This window comes from Manacus vitellinus, unplaced genomic scaffold, assembly GCF_001715985.3.
Source record: "Manacus vitellinus isolate BGI_N305 unplaced genomic scaffold, ASM171598v3 scaffold_36_pilon, whole genome shotgun sequence".
Classification (NCBI taxonomy): domain Eukaryota; kingdom Metazoa; phylum Chordata; class Aves; order Passeriformes; family Pipridae; genus Manacus; species Manacus vitellinus.
The window spans coordinates 3,422,748-3,437,178 of record NW_021940508.1 but is presented as its reverse complement, the minus strand read 5'-3'; the positions used below and the strand labels follow the sequence as shown (position 1 = coordinate 3,437,178).

At 37.9% G+C, this 14,431-nt stretch overlaps 1 long non-coding RNA gene across 1 annotated transcript in view; it reads left to right on the top strand.

The window, feature by feature from the left end:
• The window catches only part of LOC115307640, a 41,655-nt gene extending 30,949 nt beyond the window's left edge, over window positions 1–10,706 (top strand). Inside the window, exons 2-3 of the long non-coding RNA XR_003915959.1 lie at window positions 9,701–9,787; window positions 10,678–10,706. This is a non-coding gene — a long non-coding RNA (uncharacterized LOC115307640). The remainder of the gene's footprint in view (window positions 1–9,700; window positions 9,788–10,677) is intronic.
• The last annotated feature ends 3,725 nt before the right edge of the window (window positions 10,707–14,431 follow it).

Sequence of the window (14,431 nt, the reverse complement as noted above, 5' to 3'; positions counted from 1 at the left end):
TTCTTCTTTTCCTGTTCCCATAACCATGAGAAAAGATGAATTCAAAACCTGCAAATACAGACCAGGCTTTTTGCAGATCTGAAGCAAAGAACCTTCTTTTTTCCTTTAAGGATTTTGTAGGTCCTACTCCTTCTTGTAGATTTTAGGGAGGATTGCAGAAAAATGTCTGTAAGATGTGGAAGTAAAACAAAGGCAATACTTATAAACCAACAGAAGGTTTTTCAGTGCCAAATAGGTTTTATTTATAAAATCCATTACAGCAAATTCTTGTGTCCTATGCAGAGTAAAATTTCCTTTGTTCAGTTGTTTTTCCCTTAACTATAAAATAAAGTTGAAATACAACCACTATAATTTATATTTAGAACAAGAACTTCATTCTGAGCTGTAGGGTTGTCTGGGCTTGACTAGATTCTTATTTCTGCCTTAGACTCAAAGAAATCCCAAGGCAAATAAAAAGGGAAAATAGTGGACCAATTTGGCATTTTGCTTATGTATTTACTAGCAAGTGCAGCCACTTTTTGTTTGGAAATGGGCAGGAATAAAAATTACAGACCTTTAAGTTACAGGTTGCAGAAACAAAAACTGTGTCTGCTCATACATTTGTGACATGAGCTCACTTCAGTGACACTTTGCTAATGACCGTGGATTGTGTTCCTGTGTCTCTCCAATGACAGACTAAACTGTCAAAGTATTGTCTCAAACTAGACAGAGATGTTTCAGTGTGGAGGACTCATTTGAGGACCAAGTGAACACTTGTATGAAGGCCAGTCTGGCCTCTTGCGTAACACTATTTTGACATTACTTTTGAACTGAACCACTTTAGAATTCAGGAAGTCATAATAGTGTTTTTGATGTGATGGTCCAGCTGCCCATGCTGTTGTGTTTCCCTTTGTAATAATAATTGGCTACAAGTTATGTCTGTCCTCAAAGGAAAAATTTTCCTTAAGATAATGAAATATTGTTCCACTCATCTGTAGTAATCAGCAGAGCAAAATGCAGTTCAAAAGGTCTGATTTATGTTATTGCTCTCTGTTAGTTGTCTCTGTTAATAGGAAAAGATTTTCCCCTTGCAAATATAGTAGTTCACAGAGATAACATCGGCAGAGTAAGAAAAAAATAAAACCAGCAATGAAGTCTCTGCAGAAGCACATTTTGAGTCCATATGTGTATCTTCCATCTAAAATTGTTAAACATAGGCACTGAATAGACATGAAAAAGAAGTATAGATATAATTTCTGGATTTGAAGTGTAATACTAATTTCATAATTATTCATTTATACATTTCTTTTCAGTGACCATTATAAACCTCCTCAAATGTACATTTCATCTTCCACTCTCCTGTTTCTTTTACCCCTTGTTGTAACTGTCATTTCCTAACAACTTTGTCTGTTTGTTGTTTGCTACTGTTTTTGCTATTGTTTTTTCCTGAGTGTTAATAGTCTTTATATTTATGAACATAGCTGGGTAAGTGTACACTGTCAATTGCAGTCAGGAGGTCAATTAGTCAAAGTTATAGAACTAATTGATTATTCCAAGCTGAAATTTTTTTCTTAAAGAAAATCTGTCTTATTTGCTGCTAATTATTAGCTTGATATATATTATTACTATAAAATAGATATAGGTGTGTTTTTTTCTAAACTTCTTTCAGATCACATTTGCTCAGAATCAAAAGATTTTTTTTCCTACTGACAATTATTCATGTCCAAGCAGCAATCTAAAAGCCAGGCTGACTCTTCTATTCTTGACAGACATAATTGTTCTGTGCTTGAAAATTAGGTGACAGTGCTGTTGCTGATGCACAAGGATGGCCTGAATCCAGCTCCCTGTTCTACAAGATATTTGGCTTTGCAGTGCTAGTTTACAATGTATTTGGTTTTGCAGTGCTAACAGAAGCGAAACATTCCTTTTGTCAGAAAAAGCAGGAGCTACTTCTCAAAGACACACAAGAAGCAGAGAGATTTTGAAAGAATGTGACATTTCTACGGAGTCGTTTTTTGGACTTTAACTCCCATATTAAAAGAAACTCAGGAAAAGTTTGGAACAACTCTGCCTTAAAGGACACATTATATGGGTACTTAAACCCTTTATCATGTCTTTAAAAAAACCAAAAAAAAACCCCCAAAATAAAACAATTCTTTCACTTGAGAGAGAGATTGAGAGTAATGTATTGCCTAAACCCTGAAATGTAAGCTGCTTTTTACTGGAAATATAAAGAATTTCCTCCAAAATGGTTTACAGAACTATTTCTTCACATTTATGACTCAGCCTCCCCTGCAGTGCATGGGGAGGGAATAGGGATGGTAGGCTTGGGTGGGCTTGCCATGCCACACTTGCAAGAAACCTCAGGAGGCACTGGCTGGCAGACCTGGGTTTTCACCTTTTGATTGTTGACCAAAGTGGGCAACAGAAATCTTAGGAGCTTTCTCACCTTGTGCACTGATAGAGAAACTTATTCCCTCCACTGGAGGATGGTGACACAGAGATCATGACATTATCTCAGTCTTCAGTATGCTGGTAGCCGTTGAATTACACTCTGATCTTGCAGTCAATAGCTTGTGTGCAGGCAAAATGTTCTCCACAAATTTTAGAAGGTGTCTGAACTGTCAAACATTGTTTTAAAAATTATTAGTAACCCTAGATGTGTTAGCAGTATTTCTAGTCTAAACTTCAGCCTGAAGGTTGGGAATCACGACTCCTTTCTCAGTATTTTCCTTCTGTCCTATCTAACACCTTCCTATCAGCATCACAGCTTTAATACTCAGTGTCCTTGCCTCATGATGACACTTAGACACAGTAAAGTGCCTGCTCCTTTTCAATAAGTCTCTTGCTGCAAGGCAACTAAATGCTCCTCTCCTCTCATGATAAATATTTCTGTTGCTCAGATCTAACTGCTTTTGCTCATCCTTCTGAAAACATACCTGACACATTTCTTTCCATTCTGTACCATATTATATACCAACTCACTCGTTATTCCTCTTTTCAGACTTCATAAGAAGTGTCTTCAGTGCTGTGAAGTCTTCCTCTGCTTTCTTCTCCTTAAAAAAAAAAAAAAAAGGCTTTTCTCTGTGTTTACCAGAGAAGCTTGTCCCCATAATCCAGGACTTGGAATGGTCAATCTGCCAGAAAGATTTGTTGGAGTGTGGGGACCACACCCCCATGTCTAGATTACTCAGACATCATTGGGTGCAATTGTCCTGGAACTATGAGTATGCAGTATTTGCTTCGAACACATGGTGTAAGGAGAATTTATGTCTCCCCTTTATGTAGATATCCCTCTGGCACCAGAAAAACTTGGGGGCAAAAGTAACACAAATTTTATTCTGACAAAGCAGAAGGTAAAGTCTTGGGATCAGAAAACTATAGGAAGGTTCCAAAGAGATACTGTGTTGTAATGTGGACTGAATATTGCAAAATACTGTTCTAAGTCACAAATAATGGTGAGGCTCATTCTCAGTTTTTCTTCCATTTTATTTACTTTAAAGAATGTGCAAGATGTGAGACCCCAAGGACTATTTATAGGTCAGCATGCAAAAGTTTTCCTTCAGTATTAGACACTGGATTGCTGATGGTGACCAGTGGTCTTGTCTGTTTTCTTGGTCTGTGGGCAGCTTTCTCTGAATTCATGTTAAATGAATTAATTGACATAAATTATGACTAATCTTTTTTTCTACTCATTTTAGTGAAATTTAGCATTTACATCCAAGGTTTATCTCAGGTGAAGTATTGATTTTGTTCAAAATAATGGTATTTACTTTTCCAAATAGCATATTAATTTTAAATGTTTGTTGCTGGTTTTTAACCAGAATGTCATACTGCATGAAGTCATACAAGTTTTATGTTCAGAGAATAATAGCCAAAATTTTTAATGTTCAATCTTACCATATTTATATTTTTGGTCTCCTTTAAGAATGGAATTGAGTTTGTTTTTCAAGCTGCGTTTTCCTACAACAGTATTGACTGTGTAATATCTTTTTCTTTCCAGATTTTCTAAAATATTGACTTACTTGTGACCTAAAATAGTAGAATCACATAATCATTGAGGATGGAGAGTACCTTTAAGATTATGAAGTCCAATTGTTAACCTAACACTGCCAAGCCTGCATTAAACCCTGTCCCTAAGCACCACTTGGATACATTTCTTAAATGTCCAAGTCACCTCTAGTGATGGTGACTCCACCACTTCACTGGGCAGTGTGCTCCAACGCTTGAGAATCCTTTGCAGTAAGAAATTACTCCTAGTATCCAATCTAACCCTCCCCTGCTCCCCTCCCTGAGGCCATTTCCTCTCCTCCTATTACCTGTTACTTGGGAGAAGAGACTGACCCCTGCCTGGCTACACCTTCCTTTCAGGTAGCTCTGGAGAGCAATAAGGTCTCTCCTGAGCCTCCTTTTCTCAGTACTAAGCATCCCAGCTCCCTCAGTTGCTCCTCGTCAGATGTGCTCTGGATCCTTCATGAGCTCCACTGCCCTTCTCTAGACTCACTCCTGTCCCTCCATGTCTTTCTTGTGGTGAGGGGCCCAAAACTGAACGCAGTCTTCAAGATGCAGCCAATACAGGAGGACAGTCACTGCCCTGGTCCTGCTGGCCACACTCTTGCTGATACAGGCCAAGTTGCCACTGGCCTTCTTGGCCACCTGGACACACTGCTGGGCCATGTTTAGCTGCTGTCGATCAGCACCCCCAGCTCCTTTTCTGCTGGGCCACTTTCCAGGCACTCTTCCCCCAGTCTATGATGTTTCCTGGGGTTGTTGTGACCCAAGTGCAGGACTTGGCATTTGGCCTTGTTGAACCTCATACTGTTGTCCTCAGCCAATTGATACAGCCCATCCAGATCCCTCTGCAGAGCCTTCCTGTCTTGCAGCACATCAACTGTTGAAGTGGAGGGAGCGAGGGAAGGAAAATTATATCACTTCTGCTGGATTCTAAAGCTCTGTCTTTTTATGATCCTGCTTCTGGGCTGTACTGTGATTGAGGTCTTACACTACGAATGGGTAACACATCATTCCTTGGCACTCTCATGTGATGTTCAGAGCTTTTGTGTATGAAGGAAGTCTGCTTTTGAAAAGTTTTGAACACTGCTTGATTTTTCAGTGGTATTTAAGAAAAAAATCAAATCAACAGGGAGTTTTTGACTGGAAGAGACAAGTTTTCTATGTAATTGGAGACAAATATCTTGCCATTTGAAACTTTTTCTGCTTTTTAGGTTAGACAGGATGCAACAATTTCCTTCAGTGACTAGGAGCACATCCAAGACAGGCAGGCCTTAACAGGTGTTTGCCACATGCTGTTGTGATGGTTGGGATTAGTTGGGTAACAGTGAGCAAACATCTGTCTTGTATTATTCAGATTTCATTTCAATTCATATCAATGTTCCTATCAGTATGTGACAGTTGATTTGGTTCTCCGAAGTTCAGTGTGAGGGCTGGTGGTAATGTATCCAGTAAATACTCTCTTTATTCAGGGATACAATTTCTTCCCAACAGTGATGACAGGACTTCCCAGGCCATCTGAACACAAACAAAGGGAAAATTTACCAATCAGAATGTGTGAGGGTTTTTCCCTAAAGATTTTTTTGTTCTAGCTATACAAAGAAAATAGATCTACAAAACGTGTCTTACCCAAAAGAAAAGTTTACCATAGTATACGCCAATGGGAAATTAAAATATCAGGAAACAATTTTATTTTCTAATGTTTTGCCAGTTGCGGAACAGAGTCCAATAAGCAGAAGAGACCTGGCCTGTTTGGTTGTTTCCTCTCTTGTGGCCAAATTTCTCTTGCTAGTCCTCTCACAGTCCTCTTTTAGGCTATTTGTTTTTCCCTCTGGCAAAGAGAAATCCAGGCAAGGAAAATATGTAGGAGACATTTCCTAATGTCTCATTGGCCTTTAGAAAGGAAAAAACAGTTGAGTTTAGAAACAGTGTCAATCTGCTATTTATGTGGTGAAGAATAGTGTGATGTAGAAAAGGTAATTAACCCTGAGAGAATTTTTCTTCAAGACACAGCTCCATTTTTTTCTTCTCTGGTTCTTTCCACGGCTTATTTCTGTTCTCTTTGGGGAACTGCTCTGGACTCTGCTCTTCAATATGTGTTCAGAAAACAAGTAGGTTGGCTGTCGAGCTTATGTTTATTCAGGGTTTTTTTGTTTGGTTGGTTGATTGGGGTTTTTCTGGTCCAGAATGTAAGTCAAAATTTTAAAGTAAACTTTTTGCTCTGAATTAAGCTATAAGAGTGAAATCTAAAAAGCATACAAAGTCAGTCATAAAAAAATTACTGTTATCAGTCAAAATACTACTGTAGTTTTAGAGTATTTTGTTCCATTTTGTCTTTCCATCCAAGCACAATCAAAGTCAACCAAATCTTTTTAAACAACTTGAAGAAGTCTCTGTATCACAAACCTAGCTTACTGGGGAGAATTTATCTTCCCTAATATCCGCTGAGATGACAACATGACAAGTTGCAAGCTGTTCAGAAGACTTCTCCAGGGTATAAACAATAACTTCTTGATAAAGATAATGGATTGGCCAACCAAAGGAGAGGCACAGTTGGATCTCCTCTTTAACAACAGGGAATGTGTTGGGAATGTGATAATCAGTGTCAGTCTCTGCTGTACCAACCAGAAACTACTGGAGGTAAAGAACCCGAAGGGAGTAAGGAAAGTAAGTAGCAGACTTAAACTCATTAAGACTAGTAGGTGGAATCCCATGAGACAGCTCTGAAGGGCAAAGAAGATAAGGAAATCTTGCAAATCTTTAAGGACAGAGTCATCCAATTGTATTTTTTCTTATACTTGGGGGAAAAAACCAGGAGCAAAATGCGAAGTTGGTCATTGCCAGTCATACCTGGGAAGGTTCTTACCATTAGCAACAATAGTCCAGGCTGGGTACTGGTTGCCTGGGCAGCAGTATATTGGTAAGTCCCCAAGGCTTTGGGAGAGACAGAGGGCTCCACAGGAGTGGGCAGCTTGTGGGAGTGGCATCATCCAGTGCTGTATGAGCAAGATCACAGCCAGAAGATAGAAGGAAGAGATTATTCTTCTCAGCTTGGTGTGTCTTGGATCTACACCGTCACTGACACTGCATCCTCTGATTTGGTTTCCGCAGTCCGAGGTAGACATTGCCAAATGGGAGTGAACCCAGCAGAGGGCCAACGGGATCCTCAGAGGCTTGTCTGTGAGAGAAGCATGAGATGTAGGGCCATTTCAGCCTGAAGATAGTTCAGACCAGCCTTCCCATACTTTTAGTCGGGTTACTGGGGACAGAAGGCCAGGATCTCTGCAGTAGAGTGTAGCAGCAGGAGAGGAGACAACAGGCACAAGTTGAAACAAGAGAAGCTCAGACTGTACATACAGGGAAAATGTTTTTTTACATGGGAACAGACCAGAGTAGAGCAGGTTGCCCAGAGAGGTTATATGGTCTTATATCCTTTGCGTTTTTTTAAGACCAGGCCTCATCAGTGATGCTGCTTTGAGCTAGTGGTTGCGCTGGGGACCTCCTAATGTTCTTTTCAATCTGCCTGTGATTCTATGACTTTTCTACTCAGAACAGAGAAGTTGTTCTCTGTCTTGAACAGAGAAACTACAGTTTTAAGAGAAAATATCAAAAGAAGATTTTTCAACATTTATTATTTTTCCCTACTTTTTTTTTTTTTTTTGGTGAATGTGATCTCCTGTTTTCAAAGGATTGGTGTTCTGAAAGACAAAATATTTTTTTTAAGTATAACTAATCACCTTTACTTTGTCAATTGCATTTCACCCTTCACCTCATGCAAAATTAAGGGAAAAGTTCAGGATGATATTGGGTCAGTACGAAGGAAAGATTCTTTGACTTAGGTAAAAGATTTTTGTGCCACGTGCTGTGGCACTTCTCCTGCCCTTGCTTTGCTGAAGCCTAAACTTGTTAGCCCATCGGTCAGGCTGAGTTTTTAACTTCACTTTGTCGTACAGTGGAAGTGATTGAAAACTAATAGGAGTTCTACTTATTGGCAGATTCTTGTTCTACTCTGATTTTTTAATATCAGATCATGATTTAAATTGTCTGTGCATTTAAACAGATGAGTCATCTGCAAATGCTCTCCTAGCTGTTGAACCCTGGGGATTGAGAAAAAGTAATTTTTCTTTTAATAATTTTTACAGAAATTTAGTGTGTTTTTTAATACTTTGGTATTTAGCACATATTATCTTATCTGAAATATCAATAAAATTAATTCACAACATCTCTTTTGTGGATATTGTCAGCTGAAGGAATCTTAGGCCCAGCAAGATATTTTCAGTATTTTTTCCAGAATCAGTCATAAGCAAGTTGTAAATGTTATTCATGAAACAAGTAGTTGTGGTGATTAGATTATGGCTGCAGCCATCTGCTTTCCTTCTGTGTCCAGGACTTTGGAGTAAAGATATATAACAAAGGACTCAAACCACAGTCGATGACATAGCACTTATTGCAAATTATTTTGTAAAAAATCAGAGTGTTTGGAAATGATCTATCCTTATGAGCTGTCATAGTTCCAACTCATGAGGTTGAAATCCCCTTCCCCATGTCAGCTACTGGGTTATAAGGGATAAATCTTTGATAATGGAAGAGTCAACAAGAAACATGCATCATAGGCTTTCATACCAGATCTGCATGGACTTAGTCAGTTGCTTTGATTTGAAATTTTTTTTCCTGTTAAAGGTTAGTAAGGATTTGGCTATTTATTTGGGGACCTGACAATGACAATAATGAATGATTTGTGGAAATGAGCAGTAGCGTCCATGCATAAATATTTTCAAATACTTGACAAAATTGTAAACCTTCTTCAAGAAAATATTTGGCCAACGGAGTTGTATAGAGCCTGCAGCACATAGACATAGACTGAGAACAGATTGCTAAAACAAATCTGTATTCAGCTGCAGAGATGTCAGAACTGCTTAAGATTTAAATAAGTCAATGAATCAATAATTCTGGATTGCAGTTTTGATTCCATTCATTGCTGAACCTTCGTGATAGGAAAGTAACGCACACTGAAATTAATATTTAAACCTTCCATGTCATCAGCATGAGTCATGTAATCTGCATGAAACTCATCATATCATAGAAAAACTAAAATACTTTATAATCTAAATAAATCAAACAGAAATTACTTAAAGGAACCATTTATTTCTAGATATTTTGAAGGCCTTAAAATTTTCAGAAATTCCCTTTAAAAGTTTGAGACAGTATTCTTTCTCTATCATCTTCTTATTTTCTCACATTAGTCTTAAAATTTCACATGTATACCTTAAAAATACAATCTTCTTATTGAAATCTTCATGTGCTAATGATATGAAAATTTAGTTCAGTCTTTTTTTTTTTGCTAAATCACTGGGTTCAAACTGCACTCTATCATCAACCATATGTATTGCATTTCTGGAAATGGCTTTATTTGCCATTGGTACATTTTGACATGATATTTTTGAATTGATACTATACAAATGTAGACAGCTTAATAATGGTAACTAGGTGGTGCCTTAAATTACATCTTTTTTCTAGTTGGATAGTGTATATATATACCTTAAAATTCTGCTTTATTATGATACCAAGAAAAAAGAAAACAGCCAAACAAGCACTGGGATATAGCCTTGTGGATGGCCAGACTGCTAATACACTGAAACTACATGTGAATCTTCCATTTCTATACCTTTAACATTCTTCTTTCTTTTTCTTCTCTTGTCTCACGCTGCAGGGACAGGGATTATTTTCTTGTTCGGGGACTGTACAGTTCCCAGGAAAACAAGGTTTTGGTCCAGGACTGGGACTCCTAAATGTTAAGGTAATAGAAATTAAAATAGATGTTTGTAATTAGAGAAACAGGGTAGTGTTTTTGAGACAAATATATTTGGATCACATATTCGTGTCTTTGTTCCAAACAAATTGTACATATAAATAAATATTAATTCCACTGAAGTCTACTGTGTATATAAAGAGTCATCCCATTTAAATCCATTAATTAAAATATTTTATTTATGTACTCCTTTTTTTGGTGTACACCTAAAATACTGAGTGTATTCTATTGCATTTTTTCACAAAAAAATCAGGAAAAAAACCCTCCAAATTTTAAATTGGATCGAATGCTGTAAATCAACCTAATTTGGAAGAATTAGCAAATAGTTCCACTAACATGTATTGTTTAGAACAATCAGTCTCTGCAGTCTCCTTTGCCTGACATAGAAACATGCCAGCTATCATTTTTGATTGAAATCTCATGATGAAACAGTTGTGATGAGCCATCTTGCTTCAGAAAACATATGGAAAATGATTTTATGTTGATTAGTGATGATTGTTTTCTATGTTTGACTTCACAGGTTATTGATTTTTGGCTTTAATCTCAAAATAGACAACAGTTTTGAAGGAATTATTTTAATTTCTTGCCTTTATCATAACCATCTGATTCTCCTAGACATCCAGATTCTGGAGCCTTGCGATTTTTGGTGAAGAAAGACAAGGACACTTAATCCTGGATATACATACCCAAGAAAATGTCTTGGCTGAATTAATTTGAGGCACCAATTTCAAGATCAATTGAAATCTCCTAATTTTAGTCAGGAAAAAAAAGTGATATATCTCACATTTCACAGGAAAGTCATTCAACAAAGTCAGATGCAACAGTTGTTTTTTATTTTCTTGGTTGGTGTCTTTCACTATCATGTCTGTGTTTTGCAGCAGGGGCCAAAGGCATTCTACTGCATTTGAGTGTTCCAGCTTCCTTGGGCTTCTCGTTTGAAAGAAGATACAAAAATACGTCAAGAACTCTTCTGCTCTTGGAAACTTCTGTACTAACAATATGAAGTAGTGGAAGTTTCAGAAATCCATTAAAAAAACTCAAAAAAACCAACTAGGAGTTGTTCTTCATGATAAAGCAACTGAATAGACAACTGACACTTTTTTCCCTTTACATCAAACACATACAATCATCAGTTTGATGACTGGGCATGTGTATCAATTATTTTAATAAATTTCCAGTATTCTCAGCATCTTTGATGTTTTAAACTGTAGTTTTATAACTAGAAGTACCTAGGAGTTCAGCTTCAGCTATGTTGCATGACTTATCTGCAGTGTTCTTTTCTGACTTCAGCCACTAAAGGCACTTTGTAGCTTCTGCCAGTTTATGTGGATTACTACTTAACTCCTTATGCTATTAAATCTTTGTTAATCCTAAGACTACCTTGAGGTTTAGTCAGGGGCATAACGAGAGTTTTGGCATAACGAGACTGGAAGGAATGTCTTAAATATAGCATTCATGCACAGTGACTTTCTGTTAGCTATCATACCATGATTGCTGAAATCTAAGTCAACATATAACATTAAATTTAGCTCTTGTTTTTTGGCTTTTCTATTTAGTGTCTCTCAGTGTGAGAGATGTGCATTAACAAATTATCTGGGGAAACAGCACTCATCTACTGATATCTGGATATCAGTGCAAAACAGCAGCCCATGCAAAGAATTTTGGAGAACAGTTTGACCCTCACTGGTTTAGGTATCAGATAATAAAATAAGTGAGGGCTATCCTACCTTCCTTATTCTAAAAAGGTTGTGTAGGACTGAATTTTAGGACTCAGACCATGGTCAAACAGACATTATTCTGGGAGTTATTTTATATAATTCCTACTTTCTACTTACTTAAGAAAAATTTTCTTAAGAAAAACGAGGCAGAATTTTCTCTATTAGCAATAATTTCTAGCTTCCTTGAGTCAATGATCTTTATGTCACTTCCAAAGGAGGAAATGGGAAAGTTTACTGATATCTGGTAGTCTAAAAAGGTAGTTTTTCTTTCTGTCTTTTCTGAGTTGTTTTATCCCTGTCTTTCTAAATACTGACAGCTATTTCTGGTAGATGATTTTTTAGGGTAAATACAGTGTTAGTTATGGTGCTAACAGGGTATAGGTCTTTGCTGTCACTTCTGACTGAGGAATGAGGCTACAGAAATACCTGCTTGGCATGGGCTTCGTCTAAATCATCATACAAGAATCTTTTCACTCTCATATAGACTGGACCTGAAATATTAGAATTTAACTATCTCTGACCTAATATCTGTTTATGGAAATAAGGTGAAAACATCTTTCGTTAGTTTCATTTGTTGTCTGGAACTGGAACATCTTCTTCGTGTCTTGTACCAAAAACCTAAGAATAGTTTAAGGGCATGCCTAGACTGCTGTCAGACCGGGGAAAATGTGATTCTTCCCTTTTCAATGCAGTCAGGTTTTCATGATTGAAAATCATAGACTGAAGGGAAGTGGCAAAGCAGAAATGCACTGAGGATGCCACTGACCCTGGGAGCTGTTAGTGCTCTGGCTCTGACTCGTGCTGTGATGAGTCACACGGGCACTTGTTGTCAAAACCTTACATTTGTGTGTACAGATCAGATTAACAGTAATTTTCTAGGCTCTGCTTTCTAAAATGTTTTCCACTGATTATTGCCTTTGTTTTTCTTCCCCTTAAGTTCGAGTTTTAATCAATTTTACCCACTGATGCTGTTGCCAGAATCCCTTTGGAAAGCCCAAGGTTAGAGGGACAGCATCATAGACAGTCCAACGGACTTCAGTGGACTGGAAAAGAAGTAGCTAATAAAATGAATTAAGAAATAGTCTTATCCTGTAACAGAAATAGTATTTGCACTGCTAGCGGACATCGCCATTCAGCAAGGTTTGCAGTGCAACACAACTTCAATTTCACAGTTGATCAGTTTTAAAAGTTGTTTATTGCTGTTCATATTGTTGTTATGCCACATGAATTCCCTTTTATCTCTAGGTTCAGGTTTTGGATACGCTTTCTTCTGGATACCTTTCAAAGTTAGCAAGCCGAGGGCTTATGGTCCTGAAGAGGTTAGTCATAGCTTGGTCCAACTTCTGAACAATGATTAAGCTTACGATTTCTGAAATGTTTATGTGAACTGCGTCTTGTGTTGTTTATTGCTGTTGTTGACACTAACACATATGGTCCAGATGGCAAAATAAGATCTGCACTTGAGATTATGTGGTATATTGTAAACTCAGTTTTGCAGATGTACTTCTAACTAATCAAAGACAGAGCAATTCCTTCGAGTCACATGTTGGAAAGTTAATAGGGATATTTAATGCAACTCTTCCATTTCCAACTTGGAGAAGTTGACAGAGACAAATAACTGGAGGCTTAGTGAGACATTTCTGAAGCTACTAACAAGCCCCTTTCTTTGGAAAACCTTAAGTGTAGCTGAAAGAGAACTCCACAAATTATTTACAAAATAAAATAATAATTGATACCCGATGGTGGGAGCAGACTTAATAAATACTGAGTGTTCTACAAAGTGACCTAAATTAATTCCCTCACAAGAGTCCGATGAAATACAAAAAATATGTGACTACTCCCATGTTGCAGCTGAGGAAAAAGACGTAGATTTTCGTAGAATGGGGACATGACTAAGCCTGGAGCCTTGTCACCACAATTTCCCTCTCACTCTTCAGGGAAAGCTAGATTCTTCTGGGAAGTTTGTCACTTGTTTAGGTGCTGAACTACACATTTTTCTGAAGAGTAGTACCTCCACTGACTTTTAAGAAAACCGTGGTCTGAGCTAAGTATTCAAGGATTTGTATTCAAAATATCGCAGAGACAGGATTTTAGCACTTGTTCAGGTGTCTAGACTTTTGAAGAGGTCAATAACTAATTGATTCCAGGTTTGAGGGTGAAAATTGGAATATTTATTGAACACATGCTTCGTAATATAAGGGTCTTGGGGGCAGGACATGTTAATGAAGGGGACAGGTTTTGCTAACTAGGGGATGGATTATGCTGACTAGAGGATTACACAATTTTCTGCTACAGTTACACAGTAACTGTTGATATTTTCCCTTAGCTAGGATCACGTGGGGGGAAAAGAACAAAGTGGTTTCTACATGGTCTGATAACATTATCGCAAAGTCTTTCATATCTTGCCGAAGGAGATATGGCAATCAACATAGCTAAATATTAATAGGTCTTGTGATGAAGGTCCTCAGAGCAAGGAGTTTCTCCCAGCTCCTGCTGTCCATGGCCTGCTACATAATCTCCTCAGCTCCTTCTCTGCTGATAGCCGAGCCCCGCATCCCAACAGACCTGTAGTTAGAATTTGGTATCAGATGAGCGAGGGATTTTTAGTAAAAAGACTATCAGAAGGTATTGACATGACTCAAATATAGTGCTCCCATTCAGCCAAGAAGGCCTGAGGCCAGAAAAGAAAATTTGAGTCTGTCCTTGAGTTGACACTACTTCTCTAATGTCAGTTCAATCACATTTTCTATTGGGACTGACTTCCTTGGAATTAGCATTTATTTGATTTTTATTTCCTTTTGAGCTTTGCTTATGTGATCACTGCTGGGTTAGGAACTGGCTGGAGGGCTGGGCCCAGAGAGTGGTGGTGAACGGTGCTGCATCCAGTTGGCAGCCGGTCACTAGTGGTGTCCCC